Here is a 19,592-nt window from a genome sequence, read left to right as displayed (position 1 = left end):
TAACCCATTGCTGTGCCATCACTTTTAATAACTAATTGCTCCTTATACTTGCATTGGTTATAACATTCTTTTCTTCGGCGCTCAGACTTTTTGGACACTTTAGGACGTCTCTAAAGACTGATTATTTGTTCAGACTGGTCCCATATAACAATATCCAGTGAAAGGTTTACAAAGTGTAGACATGAAGTTACTAGGGGTTGACAGTGGCATTAGCAGAGACCAGGAGGTCCTGGAGTAAATTTAGAAAAGCCATGCATTCTGACTAAATTTCCAAAGTCGGGTCCCCATTCTCTTCAAATCTCACCCCAGCCATGGCTGATTGTAATGAATAATGGGGGCTAATTGCACTTACCGGTGGATAAAACCATGAGGATGAAGAGATGTCAATCCACACACTATCTCAGCAGCCATGGTCCTAAAGAACGGGGGAAAACAAAGATTACAAAGTCAGTGTGAAGTACTGTATGCACTCAAATAAATACAGAGAATATGTCCATCAGCATCCCATGATTCCATTAGTATACTATATAGAGACATCATTTAGCAGTCTGAAGGACAAACCTGGAAAACAAGAGTAATAACCAGAGTCTGTTTAAAATGGTTTGGACAAAGGCCCCTGTTCCATTAAATGCAAATTCTTGCTCTACATACTATGAAGCAATAATTTGGGGATGGCCCTTTCTTGTTTCAGAAGGATAATGCCCTCATGCACAATAAACTTACAAAACCCTAGATGGGACTGGAAGAACCTTAACTCAACTGAACTGTTGAGGGGTGAATTGAAACCCCAACTGGGGACTGATCCCCAACATCAGTGGCTAACATCACTAATGATTTTGTGGCTGAATGGAATCAAACCAAACAAACAAAATCTGATGGAAACTCTTCTCAGATACTGAAATAGCACGAAGGGAGGACCAACTTCTTATTAATGCCCTTAGTTTTTAAATTAGATATTGAGCAGGCAGGTGTGTTCATACTGTTAATATTGTACGTATCAATAACTTATTCTGATTATGAGAACAGCCCCAAATATAAACTGAAGTATTACATGCAAAAGACTACATGCACCAAAACCCACATCTGTACTTTCATTGTTTAGGCGTCATATCAGTGTGCAAAGTGTGGACAGTCCTGTGCCTCCTGTATTATGCTGCTCACAATGAATCATCATGCGTTGACTTTCTCTAATATTTTTACAGCATCCCACATTTTTGTTATCACATCTTGTTCCAGCATGACCTGTAGGGGACAGTAAGGAAAGGTGACTTGGGGCATCAGTCTACTGGTCAATCAATAAGACTGTCCATTATTTGTCTCTTGGGATGGGACTGAAAGATTTAGATAGTTTTATGGATAGTGTGTTGTGCAAGAGTGTTGATTACAAAGGGAAACTAATGGGTCTCATAAATACCACTGCCCTTAGAACTATTTTATACAGTTACATAGTAGATGAATTTAAAAACTCTCCATCAAGTTCAACCTTATATGACAGATATTTAAATAATAGTGATTATGTGATTTATGGAAGTACACAACCAACCTTTCCAAAGGAACCGTCTCTGAGTACGAAACGAGAACGAAACGAAACCTCCTGATTGACTTGGGGTTTTCCACAGGGGGAGGTATTTCTACCTTGTTGGATGAAAAAAGAAGAGGTATCAGTGAGCAATGGAAATGAATAAGAAATCTATACACACTGATGGATTGTAGATACACAAATCATTCAACTCATTCAGTAGGGGTATGTTCTAGTTTAGAACTTAATTCAACAAATACAGTCAGTTAAAGAGCAAGAGACATGTTGCTGAGTTATTGCCTAGTGTAGTCAATCAGTGGCACTAAACCTTTAGCAGCCCTCGCTCATTCCCTGAGCAATGTATTATCAACAGAATTGTGTTTTTCAGTGTTTAAACATTTGTGTAACATTAGATGGGATCTCAACAAGCAGGGAGAGTGACAGATCTGTCTATATCCAGATAGGTGTAACCTGCAGAACCAATTCATCTGCATTGCTATATAGAGATGTCGCGAACTGTTCGCCGGCGAACTTGTTCGCGCGAACATCGGGTGTTCGCGCTCGCCGGAAGTTCGCGAACGTCGCGCGACGTTCACCATTTTGGGTTCGCCATTGTTGTCGCTTTTTTTTGCCCTCTCACCCCAGACCAGCAGGTACATGGCAGCCAATCAGGAAGCTCTCCCCTGGACCACTCCCCTTCCCTATAAAAACCGAAGCCCTGCAGCGTTTTTTCACTCTGCCTGTGTGTGCTGAAGAGATAGTGTAGGGAGAGAGCTGCTGCCTGTTAGTGATTTCAGGGACAGTTGAAAGTTTGCTGGCTAGTAATCGTTTTGATACTGCTCTGTTATTGGAGGGACAGAAGTCTGCAGGGGTTTGAGGGACATTTAAGCTTAGGTAGCTTTGCTGGCTAGTAATCTACCTTCTACTGCAGTGCTCTGTATGTAGCTGCAGTGGGCAGCTGTCCTGCTTCTGATCTCATCTGCTGACTGCTGCAATAACAGTAGTCCTTGTAAGGACTGCTTTTATTTATTTTTTTGTTGTTTTACTACTACTACTACTACTACTACTATAAGAGCCCAGTGCTATTAGTCTAGCAGTGTTGGGGAGTGGGACTGGTGTGCTAATCTGCTGCTCCTAGTAGTTCAGCAGCACCAACTTTAATTTTTTTTTTTTAATATTCATTTTTTTTTTATTTTACTTTTTTTATTTTACTACCGCTGTAGTAGTGTATAAGTTGACCTTTTAGGCATTATTTGCCCTGTAGGCATTATTTGCACACTGTTTTCTTCAACCCGCCATCGAGCTGTGTGACCTTGTTCACATTCTGTCTAAATATCCATAATATTACCGTCTCCAGAAAAAACACCGGAGTCACTTTTTTCAAGCAGCCATAATATATTTTACGTAATCCGTATCCACCGCTGTAGTAGTGTATACGTTGGCCTTGTAGGCATTATTTGCACACTGTTTTCTTCAACCCGCCATCGAGCTGTGTGACCTTGTTCACATTCTGTCTAAATATCCATAATATTACCGTCTCCAGAAAAAACACCGGAGTCACTTTTTTCAAGCAGCCATAATATATTTTACGTAATCCGTATCCACCGCTGTAGTAGTGTATACGTTGGCCTTGTAGGCATTATTTGCACACTGTTTTCTTCAACCCGCCATCGAGCTGTGTGACCTTGTTCCCATTCTGTCTAAATATCCATAATATTACCGTCTCCAGAAAAAACACCGGAGTCACTTTTTTCAAGCAGCATTCATATATTTTACGTAATCCGTATCCACCGCTGTAGTAGTGTATACGTTGGCCTTGTAGGCATTATTTGCACACTGTTTTCTTCAACCCGCCATCGAGCTGTGTGACCTTGTTCACATTCTGTCTAAATATCCATAATATTACCGTCTCCAGAAAAAACACCGGAGTCACTTTTTTCAAGCAGCATTCATATATTTTACGTAATCCGTATCCACCGCTGTAGTAGTGTATACGTTGGCCTTGTAGGCATTATTTGCACACTGTTTTCTTCAACCCGCCATCGAGCTGTGTGACCTTGTTCACATTCTGTCTAAATATCCATAATATTACCGTCTCCAGAAAAAACACCGGAGTCACTTTTTTCAAGCAGCATTCATATATTTTACGTAATCCGTATCCACCGCTGTAGTAGTGTATACGTTGGCCTTGTAGGCATTATTTGCACACTGTTTTCTTCAACCCGCCATCGAGCTGTGTGACCTTGTTCACATTCTGTCTAAATATCCATAATATTACCGTCTCCAGAAAAAACACCGGAGTCACTTTTTTCAAGCAGCCATAATATATTTTACGTAATCCGTATCCACCGCTGTAGTAGTGTATACGTTGGCCTTGTAGGCATTATTTGCACACTGTTTTCTTCAACCCGCCATCGAGCTGTGTGACCTTGTTCACATTCTGTCTAAATATCCATAATATTACCGTCTCCAGAAAAAACACCGGAGTCACTTTTTCAAGCAGCCATAATATATTTTACGTAATCCGTATCCACCGCTGTAGTAGTGTATACGTTGGCCTTGTAGGCATTATTTGCACACTGTTTTCTTCAACCCGCCATCGAGCTGTGTGACCTTGTTCCCATTCTGTCTAAATATCCATAATATTACCGTCTCCAGAAAAAACACCGGAGTCACTTTTTTCAAGCAGCATTCATATATTTTACGTAATCCGTATCCACCGCTGTAGTAGTGTATACGTTGGCCTTGTAGGCATTATTTGCACACTGTTTTCTTCAACCCGCCATCGAGCTGTGTGACCTTGTTCACATTCTGTCTAAATATCCATAATATTACCGTCTCCAGAAAAAACACCGGAGTCACTTTTTTCAAGCAGCATTCATATATTTTACGTAATCCGTATCCACCGCTGTAGTAGTGTATACGTTGGCCTTGTAGGCATTATTTGCACACTGTTTTCTTCAACCCGCCATCGAGCTGTGTGACCTTGTTCACATTCTGTCTAAATATCCATAATATTACCGTCTCCAGAAAAACACCGGAGTCACTTTTTTCAAGCAGCATTCATATATTTTACGTAATCCGTATCCACCGCTGTAGTAGTGTATACGTTGGCCTTGTAGGCATTATTTGCACACTGTTTTCTTCAACCCGCCATCGAGCTGTGTGACCTTGTTCACATTCTGTCTAAATATCCATAATATTACCGTCTCCAGAAAAAACACCGGAGTCACTTTTTCAAGCAGCATTCATATATTTTACGTAATCCGTATCCACCGCTGTAGTAGTGTATACGTTGGCCTTGTAGGCATTATTTGCACACTGTTTTCTTCAACCCGCCATCGAGCTGTGTGACCTTGTTCACATTCTGTCTAAATATCCATAATATTACCGTCTCCAGAAAAAACACCGGAGTCACTTTTTTCAAGCAGCCATAATATATTTTACGTAATCCGTATCCACCGCTGTAGTAGTGTATACGTTGACCTTGTAGGCATTATTTGCACACTGTTTTCTTCAACCCGCCATCGAGCTGTGTGACCTTGTTCACATTTTGTCTAAATATTGATAATATTATCGTCTCTAGAAAAACCACTTGAGTTACTTTTTTTCAAGCAGCATTCATATATTTTACGTAATCCGTATCCACCGCTGTAGTAGTGTATACGTTGACCTTGTAGGCATTATTTGCACAGTGTTTTCTTCAACCCGCCATCGAGCTGTGTGAGCTTGTTCACATTTTGTCTAAATATTGATAATATTATCGTCTCTAGAAAAACCACTTGAGTTACTTTTTTTCAAGCAGCATTCATATATTTTACGTAATCCGTATCCACCGCTGTAGTAGTGTATACGTTGACCTTGTAGGCATTATTTGCACACTGTTTTCTTCAACCCGCCATCGAGCTGTGTGAGCTTGTTCACATTTTGTCTAAATATTGATAATATTATCGTCTCTAGAAAAACCACTTGAGTTACTTTTTTTCAAGCAGCATTCATATATTTTACGTAATCCGTATCCACCGCTGTAGTAGTGTATACGTTGACCTTGTAGGCATTATTTGCACACTGTTTTCTTCAACCCGCCATCGAGCTGTGTGAGCTTGTTCACATTTTGTCTAAATATTGATAATATTATCGTCTCTAGAAAAACCACTTGAGTTACTTTTTTTCAAGCAGCATTCATATATTTTACGTAATCCGTATCCACCGCTGTAGTAGTGTATACGTTGACCTTGTAGGCATTATTTGCACAGTGTTTTCTTCAACCCGCCATCGAGCTGTGTGAGCTTGTTCACATTTTGTCTAAATATTGATAATATTATCGTCTCTAGAAAAACCACTTGAGTTACTTTTTTTCAAGCAGCATTCATATATTTTACGTAATCCGTATCCACCGCTGTAGTAGTGTATACGTTGACCTTGTAGGCATTATTTGCACACTGTTTTCTTCAACCCGCCATCGAGCTGTGTGACCTTGTTCACATTTTGTCTAAATATTGATAATATTATCGTCTCTAGAAAAACCACTTGAGTTACTTTTTTTCAAGCAGCATTCATATATTTTACGTAATCCGTATCCACCGCTGTAGTAGTGTATACGTTGACTTTGTAGGCATTATTTGCACAGTGTTTTCTTCAACCCGCCATCTAGCTGTGTGTATTATCGTTTCCAGAAAAACCAACTGAGTTTTTGTTGTTGTTGTTGTTTTTTTAAAAATAATGCCAGGCAAGGCAGGCCGCCACGCAGAGGCCGTGCTAGGGGCCGTGCTGCTATGCAATCCTGTGGCCTAGCAAATTGCCCAGTTTTAAAAAGCCAATGACCCTGAACTCCCAAAATGCTGAAGAGGTAGTTGACTGGCTTACACAGCACACCCCATCCTCTACCGTTTCTAACTTTACCACAACATCCTCCTCATCCTCCACTGCTATGGCCACCCCACGTAACACTTCCTCCACCACCGGTGCCCCTTCTTCACTGGGGTCAGAGGAGTTATTTTCCCATGAGTTTCTTGAACTGAGTAATGCGCAACCATTATTGCCAGAAGAAGATGAAGGAGATGAGGACCTTACACCAGATTTAATTCTGGCAGAGAACACGATAGAGATGGACATAATGAGTGATGAGGAGGAGGTCCCCGCTGCTGCTTCCTTCTGTGATGTGTCAGAAGAAATTGATGCATCTGAGGAGAATGATGATGAGGAGATTGATGTTTTGTGGGTGCCTAGTAGAAGAGAGCAAGAGGAGGGTAGTTCAGATGGAGAGACGGAGAGTCAGAGAGGCAGTAGGAGAATAAGACTTAGAAGAAGCAGGGAGGACAGCCCGCAGGGATCAGTAGGGCAACAACATGTATCGGCACCTGTGTTCAGCCGGCCAACGCACCCGCCATTGCCGCCAATAGGGATGTAGCGAACGTCGGAAAAAAAGTTCGCGAACATATTCGCGAACTTGCGCAAAAATGCGAGCGGTTCGCGAACGGTTCGCGAACCCCATAGACTTCAATGGGAAGGCGAACTTTAACATCTAGAAAAGACATTTCTGGCCAGAAAAATGATTTTAAAGTTGTTTAAAGGGTGCAACGACCTGGACAGTGGCATGCCAGAGGGGGATCAAGGGCAAAAATGTATCTGAAAAATCTGCCTGTGTGTGCTTGGAAGAGATAGTGTAGGGGGAGAGCTGTTAGTGATTTCAGGGACAGATGATAGTAAGCTTGCTGGCTAGTAATCTGCTTGATACTGCTCTGTATTGGAGGGACAGAAGTCTGCAGGGATTTGAGGGACATTTTAGCTTAGGTAGCTTTGCTGGCTAGTAATCTACTGTTCTCTTTAAACAACTGCCATACGTTGACCTTGTAGGCATTGTTTGCCCAGTTTTTTTGGACGCAGCCACTGAAGCACAGTTGCCAGAAAAAATATGCCATATAAATGCTGAAAATAGTCATTTTTCGCCATACGTTGACCTTGTAGACATTGTTTGCCCAGTTTTTTTGGACGCAGCCACTGAAGCACAGTTGCCAGAAAAATTATGCCATATAAATGCTGAAAATATAAATTTTTTTGGTTGCAGCCACTGAAGCACAGAGGCCAGAAAAATTATGCCATATAAATGCAGAAAATATGCATTTTTTTGGTCGCAGCCACTGAAGCACAGTTGACAGAAAAATTATGCCATATAAATGCTGAAAATATAAATTTTTTTGGTTGCAGCCACTGAAGCACAGAGGCCAGAAAAATTATGCCATATAAATGCAGAAAATATGCATTTTTTTGGTCGCAGCCACTGAAGCACAGTTGCCAGAAAAAATATGCCATATAAATGCTGAAAATAGTCATTTTTTGCCATATACGTTGAGTCAACGTATGGCAAAAAATGACTATTTTCAGCATTTATATGGCATATTTTTTCTGGCCTCTGTGCTTCAGTGGCTGCGGCCAAAAAAACTGGGCAAACAATGCCTACAAGGTCAACGTCGTTGACCTTGTAGGCATTGTTTGCCCAGTTTTTTTGGCCGCAGCCACTGAAGCACAGAGGCCAGAAAAAATATGCCATATAAATGCTGAAAATAGTCATTTTTTTGGTCGCAGCCACTGAAGCACAGTTGCCAGAAAAATTATGCCATATAAATGCTGAAAATATAAATTTTTTTGGTTGCAGCCACTGAAGCACAGAGGCCAGAAAAATTATGCCATATAAATCGAAAATATAAATTTTTGGTTGCAGCCACTGAAGCACAGTTGACAGAAAAATTATGCCATATAAATGCTGAAAATATAAATTTTTTTGGTTGCAGCCACTGAAGCACAGAGGCCAGAAAAATTATGCCATATAAATGCAGAAAATATGCATTTTTTTGGTTGCAGCCACGAAGCACAGAGGCCAGAAAAATTATGCCATATAAATGCAGAAAATATGCATTTTTTTGAGCAGCCACTGAAGCACAAGCAAAATTATGCCATATAAATGCAGAAAATATGCATTTTTTTGGATGCAGCCACTGAAGCACAGTTGCCAGAAAAAATATGCCATATAAATGCTGAAAATAGTCATTTTTTGCCATACGTTGACCTTGTAGACATTGTTTGCCCAGTTTTTTTGGTTGCAGCCACTGAAGCACAGAGGCCAGAAAAAATTAAACCAGTAGGGTTTGCACCCTAGTTTGTAACGGTGGCGGAGGGAGGAGGAGGACGCTAAAGGACAGCTGTGTGTGGAGTCATGAGGCTTGAAGAGAAGGACAGCTGCATAGAAGTCAGAACAAGTCTTCCGGCGTGCAGTAACCCTCCGAGATCCACCCCTCATTCATTTTAATAAAGGTCAGGTAATCGACACTTTTGTGACCTAGGCGAGTTCTCTTCTCAGTTACAATCCCTCCTGCTGCACTGAAGGTCCTTTCTGAGAGCACACTTGAGGCTGGGCAAGACAAGAGGTTCATGGCAAATTGTGACAGCTCTGGCCACAGATCAAGCCTGCGCACCCAGTAGTCCAGGGGTTCATCGCTCCTCAGAGTGTCGATATCTGCAGTTAATGCCAGGTAGTCCGCTACCTGCCGGTCGAGGCGTTCTTTGAGGGTGGATCCAGAAGGGTTGTGGCGCTGCCTTGGACAGAAAAACATTTGCATGTCTGACGTTACAGACTGGCCAAAGGGCTTTGTCCTTGCAGGTGTGCTCGTGGCAGGATTACTGGCACCTCTGCCCCTGGAATGTTGATGAGTTCCTGAAGTGACATCACCCTTAAAAGCATTGTACAACATGTTTTGCAGGCTGGTTTGTAAATGCCGCATCTTTTCGGACTTGTGGTATGTTGGTAACATTTCTGACACTTTATGCTTGTACCGAGGGTCTAGTAGCGTTGCGACCCAGTACAGGTCCTTCTCCTTAAGCCTCTTGATACGGGGGTCCTTCAACAGGCATGACAGCATGAAAGACCCCATTCTCACAAGGTTGGATGCAGAGCTATCCATCTCCGCTTCCTCATTATCAAGGACTGCATCATCCACGGTCTCCTCCCCCCAGCCACGTACAAGACCAGGGGTCCCCAAAAGGTCACCACTAGCCCCCTGGGAAGCCTGCTCCTGTTGGTCCTCCTCCTCCTCCTCCACAAAGCCACCTTCCTCCTCTGACTCCACTTCTGGCACCTCTCCCTGCGTTGCAGCAGGTGCCTGGGTTCGTTCTGGTGATTCCGACCAGAAATCGTGCGCTTCCAGCTCCTCGTCACGCTGGTCTACAGCCTCATCTGTCACTCGTCGCACGGCACGCTCCAGGAAGAAAGCGAAGGGTATTAGGTCGCTGATGGTGCCTTCGGTGCGACTGACCATATTTGTCACCTCTTCAAAAGGTCGCATGAGCCTGCAGGCATCGCGCATAAGCACCCAGTAACGGGGGAAAAAAATCCCCAGCTGTGCAGATCCAGTCCTACCACCCAGTTCAAAAAGGTACTCGTTGACGGCCCTTTGTTGTTGCAGCAGACGTTCCAACATAAGGAGCGTTGAATTCCAGCGAGTCTGGCTGTCAGAAATCAAACGCCTGACTGGCATGTTGTAGCGCTGCTGAATGTCAGCAAGGCGTGCCATGGCTGTGTAGGAACGTCTGAAATGGGCCGACACCTTTCTGGACTGGGTGAGAACGTCCTGGAATCCTGGGTACTTGGAGACAAAACGTTGGACTATTAAATTTAACACATGTGCCATGCAGGGCACATGTGTTAAATTGCCTAGTCTCAACGCTGCCAACAGATTGCTTCCATTGTCACACACCACTTTTCCGATCTGCAGTTGGTGTGGGGTCAGCCACCGATCGGCCTGTGACTGCAGAGATGACAGGAGTACAGATCCGGTATGGTTTTTGCTTTCCAGGCACGTCATCCCCAAGACAGCGTGACAACGGCGTACCTGGCACGTCGAATAGCCTAGGGGGAGCTGGGGGTGCACAGGTGTGGAGGAGGAGAAGGAGGACCCAGCAGCAGAGTAAGAAGAAGAAGAAGACGAGGTAGAGAGCGATGGAGGAGTAGAGGTGGTGGCAGAACCGCGTGCAATCCGTGGCGGTGACACCAACTCCACTGTTGTTGTTGAGCTACCCATTCCCTGCTTCCCAGCCATTACCAAGTTCACCCAGTGGGCAGTGTAGGTGACATACCTGCCCTGACCATGCTTGGAGGACCATGCGTCAGTAGTCATATGGACCTTTGGCCCAACACTAAGTGACAGAGATGCGGTAACTTGGCTCTGCACATGTTGGTACAGGTGTGGTATTCCCTTTTTAGAAAAAAAATTGCGGCTGGGTACCTTCCACTGCGGTGTCCCAATTGCTACAAATTTGCGGAAGGCCTCAGAGTCCACCAGCTGGTATGGTAAAAGCTGGCGGGCTAAGAGTGCAGACAAGCCAGCTGTCAGACGCCGGGCAAGGGGGTGACAGTCAGACATTGGCTTCTTACGCTCAAACATGGCCTTCACAGAAACTTGGCTGGTGGCAGATGACTGGGAATGGGAACAGGTGGTCAAGGTGGAAGGCGGAGTGGAGGGTGGTTCAGACGGGTCAAGGAGAGCAGAGGTAGAGCAGTAAGATGCTGGACCAGAAGGAGTGTGGCTTTTAGTTTGCCTGTTGCCTTTGAGGTGTTGCTCCCAAAGTGCTTTGTGCTTGCCGCTCATGTGCCTTCGCATAGAAGTTGTACCTATGTGGCTGTTGGGCTTACCAAGGCTCAGTTTCTGACTGCACTCATTGCAAATTACAATGCTTTTGTCAGAGGCACACACATTAAAAAAATCCCACACTGCTGACTTTTTGGAAGTGTGCGATCTGGCGGTAACAGTAGAAGTTGGCGGAGTTGGCGGTATTGGCGGCAATGGCGGGTGCGTTGGCCGGCTGAACACAGGTGCCGATACATGTTGTTGCCCTACTGATCCCTGCGGGCTGTCCTCCCTGCTTCTTCTAAGTCTTATTCTCCTACTGCCTCTCTGACTCTCCGTCTCTCCATCTGAACTACCCTCCTCTTGCTCTCTTCTACTAGGCACCCACAAAACATCAATCTCCTCATCATCATTCTCCTCAGATGCATCAATTTCTTCTGACACATCACAGAAGGAAGCAGCAGCGGGGACCTCCTCCTCATCACTCATTATGTCCATCTCTATCGTGTTCTCTGCCAGAATTAAATCTGGTGTAAGGTCCTCATCTCCTTCATCTTCTTCTGGCAATAATGGTTGCGCATTACTCAGTTCAAGAAACTCATTGGAAAATAACTCCTCTGACCCCAGTGAAGAAGGGGCACCGGTGGTGGAGGAAGTGTTACGTGGGGTGGCCATAGCAGTGGAGGATGAGGAGGATGTTGTGGTAAAGTTAGAAACGGTAGAGGATGGGGTGTGCTGTGTAAGCCAGTCAACTACCTCTTCAGCATTTTGGGAGTTCAGGGTCATTGGCTTTTTAAAACTGGGCAATTTGCTAGGGCCACAGGATTGCATAGCAGCACGGCCCCTAGCACGGCCTCTGCGTGGCGGCCTGCCTTTGCCTGGCATTATTTTTAAAAAAACAACAACAACAACAAAAACTCAGTTGGTTTTTCTGGAAACGATAATACACACAGCTCGATGGCGGGTTGAAGAAAACAGTGTGCAAATAATGCCTACAAGGTCAACGTATACACTACTACAGCGGTGGATACGGATTACGTAAAATATATGAATGCTGCTTGAAAAAAAGTAACTCAAGTGGTTTTTCTAGAGACGATAATATTATCAATATTTAGACAAAATGTGAACAAGCTCACACAGCTCGATGGCGGGTTGAAGAAAACAGTGTGCAAATAATGCCTACAAGGTCAACGTATACACTACTACAGCGGTGGATACGGATTACGTAAAATATATGAATGCTGCTTGAAAAAAAGTAACTCAAGTGGTTTTTCTAGAGACGATAATATTATCAATATTTAGACAAAATGTGAACAAGCTCACACAGCTCGATGGCGGGTTGAAGAAAACAGTGTGCAAATAATGCCTACAAGGTCAACGTATACACTACTACAGCGGTGGATACGGATTACGTAAAATATATGAATGCTGCTTGAAAAAAAGTAACTCAAGTGGTTTTTCTAGAGACGATAATATTATCAATATTTAGACAAAATGTGAACAAGCTCACACAGCTCGATGGCGGGTTGAAGAAAACAGTGTGCAAATAATGCCTACAAGGTCAACGTATACACTACTACAGCGGTGGATACGGATTACGTAAAATATATGAATGCTGCTTGAAAAAAAGTAACTCAAGTGGTTTTTCTAGAGACGATAATATTATCAATATTTAGACAAAATGTGAACAAGCTCACACAGCTCGATGGCGGGTTGAAGAAAACAGTGTGCAAATAATGCCTACAAGGTCAACGTATACACTACTACAGCGGTGGATACGGATTACGTAAAATATATGAATGCTGCTTGAAAAAAAGTAACTCAAGTGGTTTTTCTAGAGACGATAATATTATCAATATTTAGACAAAATGTGAACAAGCTCACACAGCTCGATGGCGGGTTGAAGAAAACAGTGTGCAAATAATGCCTACAAGGTCAACGTATACACTACTACAGCGGTGGATACGGATTACGTAAAATATATGAATGCTGCTTGAAAAAAAGTAACTCAAGTGGTTTTTCTAGAGACGATAATATTATCAATATTTAGACAAAATGTGAACAAGCTCACACAGCTCGATGGCGGGTTGAAGAAAACAGTGTGCAAATAATGCCTACAAGGTCAACGTATACACTACTACAGCGGTGGATACGGATTACGTAAAATATATGAATGCTGCTTGAAAAAAAGTAACTCAAGTGGTTTTTCTAGAGACGATAATATTATCAATATTTAGACAAAATGTGAACAAGCTCACACAGCTCGATGGCGGGTTGAAGAAAACAGTGTGCAAATAATGCCTACAAGGCCAACGTATACACTACTACAGCGGTGGATACGGATTACGTAAAATATATGAATGCTGCTTGAAAAAAAGTAACTCAAGTGGTTTTTCTAGAGACGATAATATTATCAATATTTAGACAAAATGTGAACAAGCTCACACAGCTCGATGGCGGGTTGAAGAAAACAGTGTGCAAATAATGCCTACAAGGTCAACGTATACACTACTACAGCGGTGGATACGGATTACGTAAAATATATGAATGCTGCTTGAAAAAAGTGACTCCGGTGTTTTTTCTGGAGACGGTAATATTATGGATATTTAGACAGAATGTGAACAAGGTCACACAGCTCGATGGCGGGTTGAAGAAAACAGTGTGCAAATAATGCCTACAAGGCCAACGTATACACTACTACAGCGGTGGATACGGATTACGTAAAATATATGAATGCTGCTTGAAAAAAAGTAACTCAAGTGGTTTTTCTAGAGACGATAATATTATCAATATTTAGACAAAATGTGAACAAGCTCACACAGCTCGATGGCGGGTTGAAGAAAACAGTGTGCAAATAATGCCTACAAGGTCAACGTATACACTACTACAGCGGTGGATACGGATTACGTAAAATATATGAATGCTGCTTGAAAAAAGTGACTCCGGTGTTTTTTCTGGAGACGGTAATATTATGGATATTTAGACAGAATGTGAACAAGGTCACACAGCTCGATGGCGGGTTGAAGAAAACAGTGTGCAAATAATGCCTACAAGGCCAACGTATACACTACTACAGCGGTGGATACGGATTACGTAAAATATATGAATGCTGCTTGAAAAAAGTGACTCCGGTGTTTTTCTGGAGACGGTAATATTATGGATATTTAGACAGAATGTGAACAAGGTCACACAGCTCGATGGCGGGTTGAAGAAAACAGTGTGCAAATAATGCCTACAAGGCCAACGTATACACTACTACAGCGGTGGATACGGATTACGTAAAATATATGAATGCTGCTTGAAAAAAGTGACTCCGGTGTTTTTTCTGGAGACGGTAATATTATGGATATTTAGACAGAATGTGAACAAGGTCACACAGCTCGATGGCGGGTTGAAGAAAACAGTGTGCAAATAATGCCTACAAGGCCAACGTATACACTACTACAGCGGTGGATACGGATTACGTAAAATATATTATGGCTGCTTGAAAAAAGTGACTCCGGTGTTTTTTCTGGAGACGGTAATATTATGGATATTTAGACAGAATGTGAACAAGGTCACACAGCTCGATGGCGGGTTGAAGAAAACAGTGTGCAAATAATGCCTACAGGGCAAATAATGCCTAAAAGGTCAACTTATACACTACTACAGCGGTAGTAAAATAAAAAAAAGTAAAATAAAAAAAAATGAATATTAAAAAAAAAAAATTAAAGTTGGTGCTGCTGAACTACTAGGAGCAGCAGATTAGCACACCAGTCCCACTCCCCAACACTGCTAGACTAATAGCACTGGGCTCTTATAGTAGTAGTAGTAGTAGTAGTAGTAAAACAACAAAAAAATAAATAAAAGCAGTCCTTACAAGGACTACTGTTATTGCAGCAGTCAGCAGATGAGATCAGAAGCAGGACAGCTGCCCACTGCAGCTACATACAGAGCACTGCAGTAGAAGGTAGATTACTAGCCAGCAAAGCTACCTAAGCTTAAATGTCCCTCAAACCCCTGCAGACTTCTGTCCCTCCAATAACAGAGCAGTATCAAAACGATTACTAGCCAGCAAACTTTCAACTGTCCCTGAAATCACTAACAGGCAGCAGCTCTCTCCCTACACTATCTCTTCAGCACACACAGGCAGAGTGAAAAAACGCTGCAGGGCTTCGGTTTTTATAGGGAAGGGGAGTGGTCCAGGGGAGAGCTTCCTGATTGGCTGCCATGTACCTGCTGGTCTGGGGTGAGAGGGCAAAAAAAAGCGCCAACAATGGCGAACCCAAAATGGCGAACGTCGCGCGACGTTCGCGAACTTCCGGCGAGCGCGAACACCCGATGTTCGCACGAACAAGTTCGCCGGCGAACAGTTCGCGACATCTCTAGCCGCCAATACCGCCAACTCCGCCAACTTCTACTGTTACCGCCAGATCGCACACTTCCAAAAAGTCAGCAGTGTGGGATTTTTTTAATGTGTGTGCCTCTGACAAAAGCATTGTAATTTGCAATGAGTGCAGTCAGAAACTGAGCCTTGGTAAGCCCAACAGCCACATAGGTACAACTTCTATGCGAAGGCACATGAGCGGCAAGCACAAAGCACTTTGGGAGCAACACCTCAAAGGCAACAGGCAAACTAAAAGCCACACTCCTTCTGGTCCAGCATCTTACTGCTCTACCTCTGCTCTCCTTGACCCGTCTGAACCACCCTCCACTCCGCCTTCCACCTTGACCACCTGTTCCCATTCCCAGTCATCTGCCACCAGCCAAGTTTCTGTGAAGGCCATGTTTGAGCGTAAGAAGCCAATGTCTGACTGTCACCCCCTTGCCCGGCGTCTGACAGCTGGCTTGTCTGCACTCTTAGCCCGCCAGCTTTTACCATACCAGCTGGTGGACTCTGAGGCCTTCCGCAAATTTGTAGCAATTGGGACACCGCAGTGGAAGGTACCCAGCCGCAATTTTTTTTCTAAAAAGGGAATACCACACCTGTACCAACATGTGCAGAGCCAAGTTACCGCATCTCTGTCACTTAGTGTTGGGCCAAAGGTCCATATGACTACTGACGCATGGTCCTCCAAGCATGGTCAGGGCAGGTATGTCACCTACACTGCCCACTGGGTGAACTTGGTAATGGCTGGGAAGCAGGGAATGGGTAGCTCAACAACAACAGTGGAGTTGGTGTCACCGCCACGGATTGCACGCGGTTCTGCCACCACCTCTACTCCTCCATCGCTCTCTACCTCGTCTTCTTCTTCTTCTTACTCTGCTGCTGGGTCCTCCTTCTCCTCCTCCACACCTGTGCACCCCCAGCTCCCCCTAGGCTATTCGACGTGCCAGGTACGCCGTTGTCACGCTGTCTTGGGGATGACGTGCCTGGAAAGCAAAAACCATACCGGATCTGTACTCCTGTCATCTCTGCAGTCACAGGCCGATCGGTGGCTGACCCCACACCAACTGCAGATCGGAAAAGTGGTGTGTGACAATGGAAGCAATCTGTTGGCAGCGTTGAGACTAGGCAATTTAACACATGTGCCCTGCATGGCACATGTGTTAAATTTAATAGTCCAACGTTTTGTCTCCAAGTACCCAGGATTCCAGGACGTTCTCACCCAGTCCAGAAAGGTGTCGGCCCATTTCAGACGTTCCTACACAGCCATGGCACGCCTTGCTGACATTCAGCAGCGCTACAACATGCCAGTCAGGCGTTTGATTTCCTGACAGCCAGACTCGCTGGAATTCAACGCTCCTTATGTTGGAACGTCTGCTGCAACAACAAAGGGCCGTCAACGAGTACCTTTTTGAACTGGGTGGTAGGACTGGATCTGCACAGCTGGGGATTTTTTCCCCCGTTACTGGGTGCTTATGCGCGATGCCTGCAGGCTCATGCGACCTTTTGAAGAGGTGACAAATATGGTCAGTCGCACCGAAGGCACCATCAGCGACCTAATACCCTTCGCTTTATTCCTGGAGCGTGCCGTGCGACGAGTGACAGATGAGGCTGTAGACCAGCGTGACGAGGAGCTGGAAGCGCACGATTTCTGGTCGGAATCACCAGAACGAACCCAGGCACATGCTGCAACGCAGGGAGAGGTGCCAGAAGTGGAGTCAGAGGAGGAAGGTGGCTTTGTGGAGGAGGAGGAGGAGGACCAACAGGAGCAGGCTTCCCAGGGGGCTAGTGGTGACCTTTTGGGGACCCCTGGTCTTGTACGTGGCTGGGGGGAGGAGACCGTGGATGATGCAGTCCTTGATAATGAGGAAGCGGAGATGGATAGCTCTGCATCCAACCTTGTGAGAATGGGGTCTTTCATGCTGTCATGCCTGTTGAAGGACCCCCGTATCAAGAGGCTTAAGGAGAAGGACCTGTACTGGGTCGCAACGCTACTAGACCCTCGGTACAAGCATAAAGTGTCAGAAATGTTACCAACATACCACAAGTCCGAAAAGATGCGGCATTTACAAACCAGCCTGCAAAACATGTTGTACAATGCTTTTAAGGGTGATGTCACTTCAGGAACTCATCAACATTCCAGGGGCAGAGGTGCCAGTAATCCTGCCACGAGCACACCTGCAAGGACAAAGCCCTTTGGCCAGTCTGTAACGTCAGACATGCAAATGTTTTTCTGTCCAAGGCAGCGCCACAACCCTTCTGGATCCACCCTCAAAGAACGCCTCGACCGGCAGGTAGCGGACTACCTGGCATTAACTGCAGATATCGACACTCTGAGGAGCGATGAACCCCTGGACTACTGGGTGCGCAGGCTTGATCTGTGGCCAGAGCTGTCACAATTTGCCATGAACCTCTTGTCTTGCCCAGCCTCAAGTGTGCTCTCAGAAAGGACCTTCAGTGCAGCAGGAGGGATTGTAACTGAGAAGAGAACTCGCCTAGGTCACAAAAGTGTCGATTACCTGACCTTTATTAAAATGAATGAGGGGTGGATCTCGGAGGGTTACTGCACGCCGGAAGACTTGTTCTGACTTCTATGCAGCTGTCCTTCTCTTCAAGCCTCATGACTCCACACACAGCTGTCCTTTAGCGTCCTCCTCCTCCCTCCGCCACCGTTACAAACTAGGGTGCAAACCCTACTGGTTTAATTTTTTCTGGCCTCTGTGCTTCAGTGGCTGCGACCAAAAAAATGCCTATTTTCTGCATTTATATGACATAATTTTTCTGGCCTCTGTGCTTCAGTGGCTGCAACCAAAAAAATGTATATTTTCAGCATTTATATGGCATAATTTTTCTGTCAACTGTGCTTCAGTGGCTGCGACCAAAAAAATGCATATTTTCTGCATTTATATGGCATAATTTTTCTGGCCTCTGTGCTTCAGTGGCTGCAACCAAAAAAATTACTATTTTCAGCATTTATATGGCATAATTTTTCTGGCAACTGTGCTTCAGTGGCTGCGACCAAAAAAATGCATATTTTCTGCATTTATATGGCATAATTTTTCTGGCCTCTGTGCTTCAGTGGCTGCAACCAAAAAAATTTATATTTTCAGCATTTATATGGCATAATTTTTCTGTCAACTGTGCTTCAGTGGCTGCGACCAAAAAAATGCATATTTTCTGCATTTATATGGCATAATTTTTCTGGCCTCTGTGCTTCAGTGGCTGCAACCAAAAAATTTATATTTTCAGCATTTATATGGCATAATTTTTCTGGCAACTGTGCTTCAGTGGCTGCGACCAAAAAAATGACTATTTTCAGCATTTATATGGCATATTTTTTCTGGCCTCTGTGCTTCAGTGGCTGTGGCCAAAAAAACTGGGCAAACAATGCCTACAAGGTCAACGACACCAAACCAGTGTCACCAAACACATGCAATTCTGCAGAGAATGATGAGTAACGAGAAACAGGAGAAGCAGCACATGAAACTCCCATAGGACTGAGTAGAAAAAACTGTTAGAGAATTGCTCTATTTATAATCATTCTATGGATCCCTATACATGTTATAGATACATTTGAGATATCCAATGCTGTACTTGCCTGGATCTTTTTTCCCATAAAATGGATCACCGCACCAGAGATCACCCTTTTAGACTAGAGGAAAAGATCTTTCATTTGAAGCAGCTTTGGTGGTTCTTCACATGGAGGACAATGAGGTTGTGGAAAGGCCTGCCAGATAAGGTTGTGACGGCTGATTCTGTTAATGCTTTTAAAGGGGTTGTTCACCTTTAAATTAACTTTTAATATGATGTAGAGAGTGATATTCTGATACAATTTGCAATTGGTTTTCATTTCTTATTGTTTGTGGTTTTTGAGTTATTCAGCTTTTTATTCAGCATCTCTCCAGTTTACAAATTCAGCAATCTGGTAGCTGGGGGTCTAAATTGGAAAGTGGGTGATACTCTGACTCTGGGGCATTCCGTGACACTGGTAATTCCTCTAACTCTGGGGGTATGGAAGAAATTCACTAACTTAAACCAAAAGTGGGGACCAGAGATTTCCTTTCATTGATATCATTAATATTTTCAC

Source organism: Xenopus laevis, chromosome 9_10L (assembly GCF_017654675.1).
Source record: "Xenopus laevis strain J_2021 chromosome 9_10L, Xenopus_laevis_v10.1, whole genome shotgun sequence".
Classification (NCBI taxonomy): Eukaryota; Metazoa; Chordata; class Amphibia; order Anura; family Pipidae; genus Xenopus; species Xenopus laevis.
The sequence above is the reverse complement of the archived record's forward strand: the minus strand, read 5'-3'. Positions refer to the sequence as shown.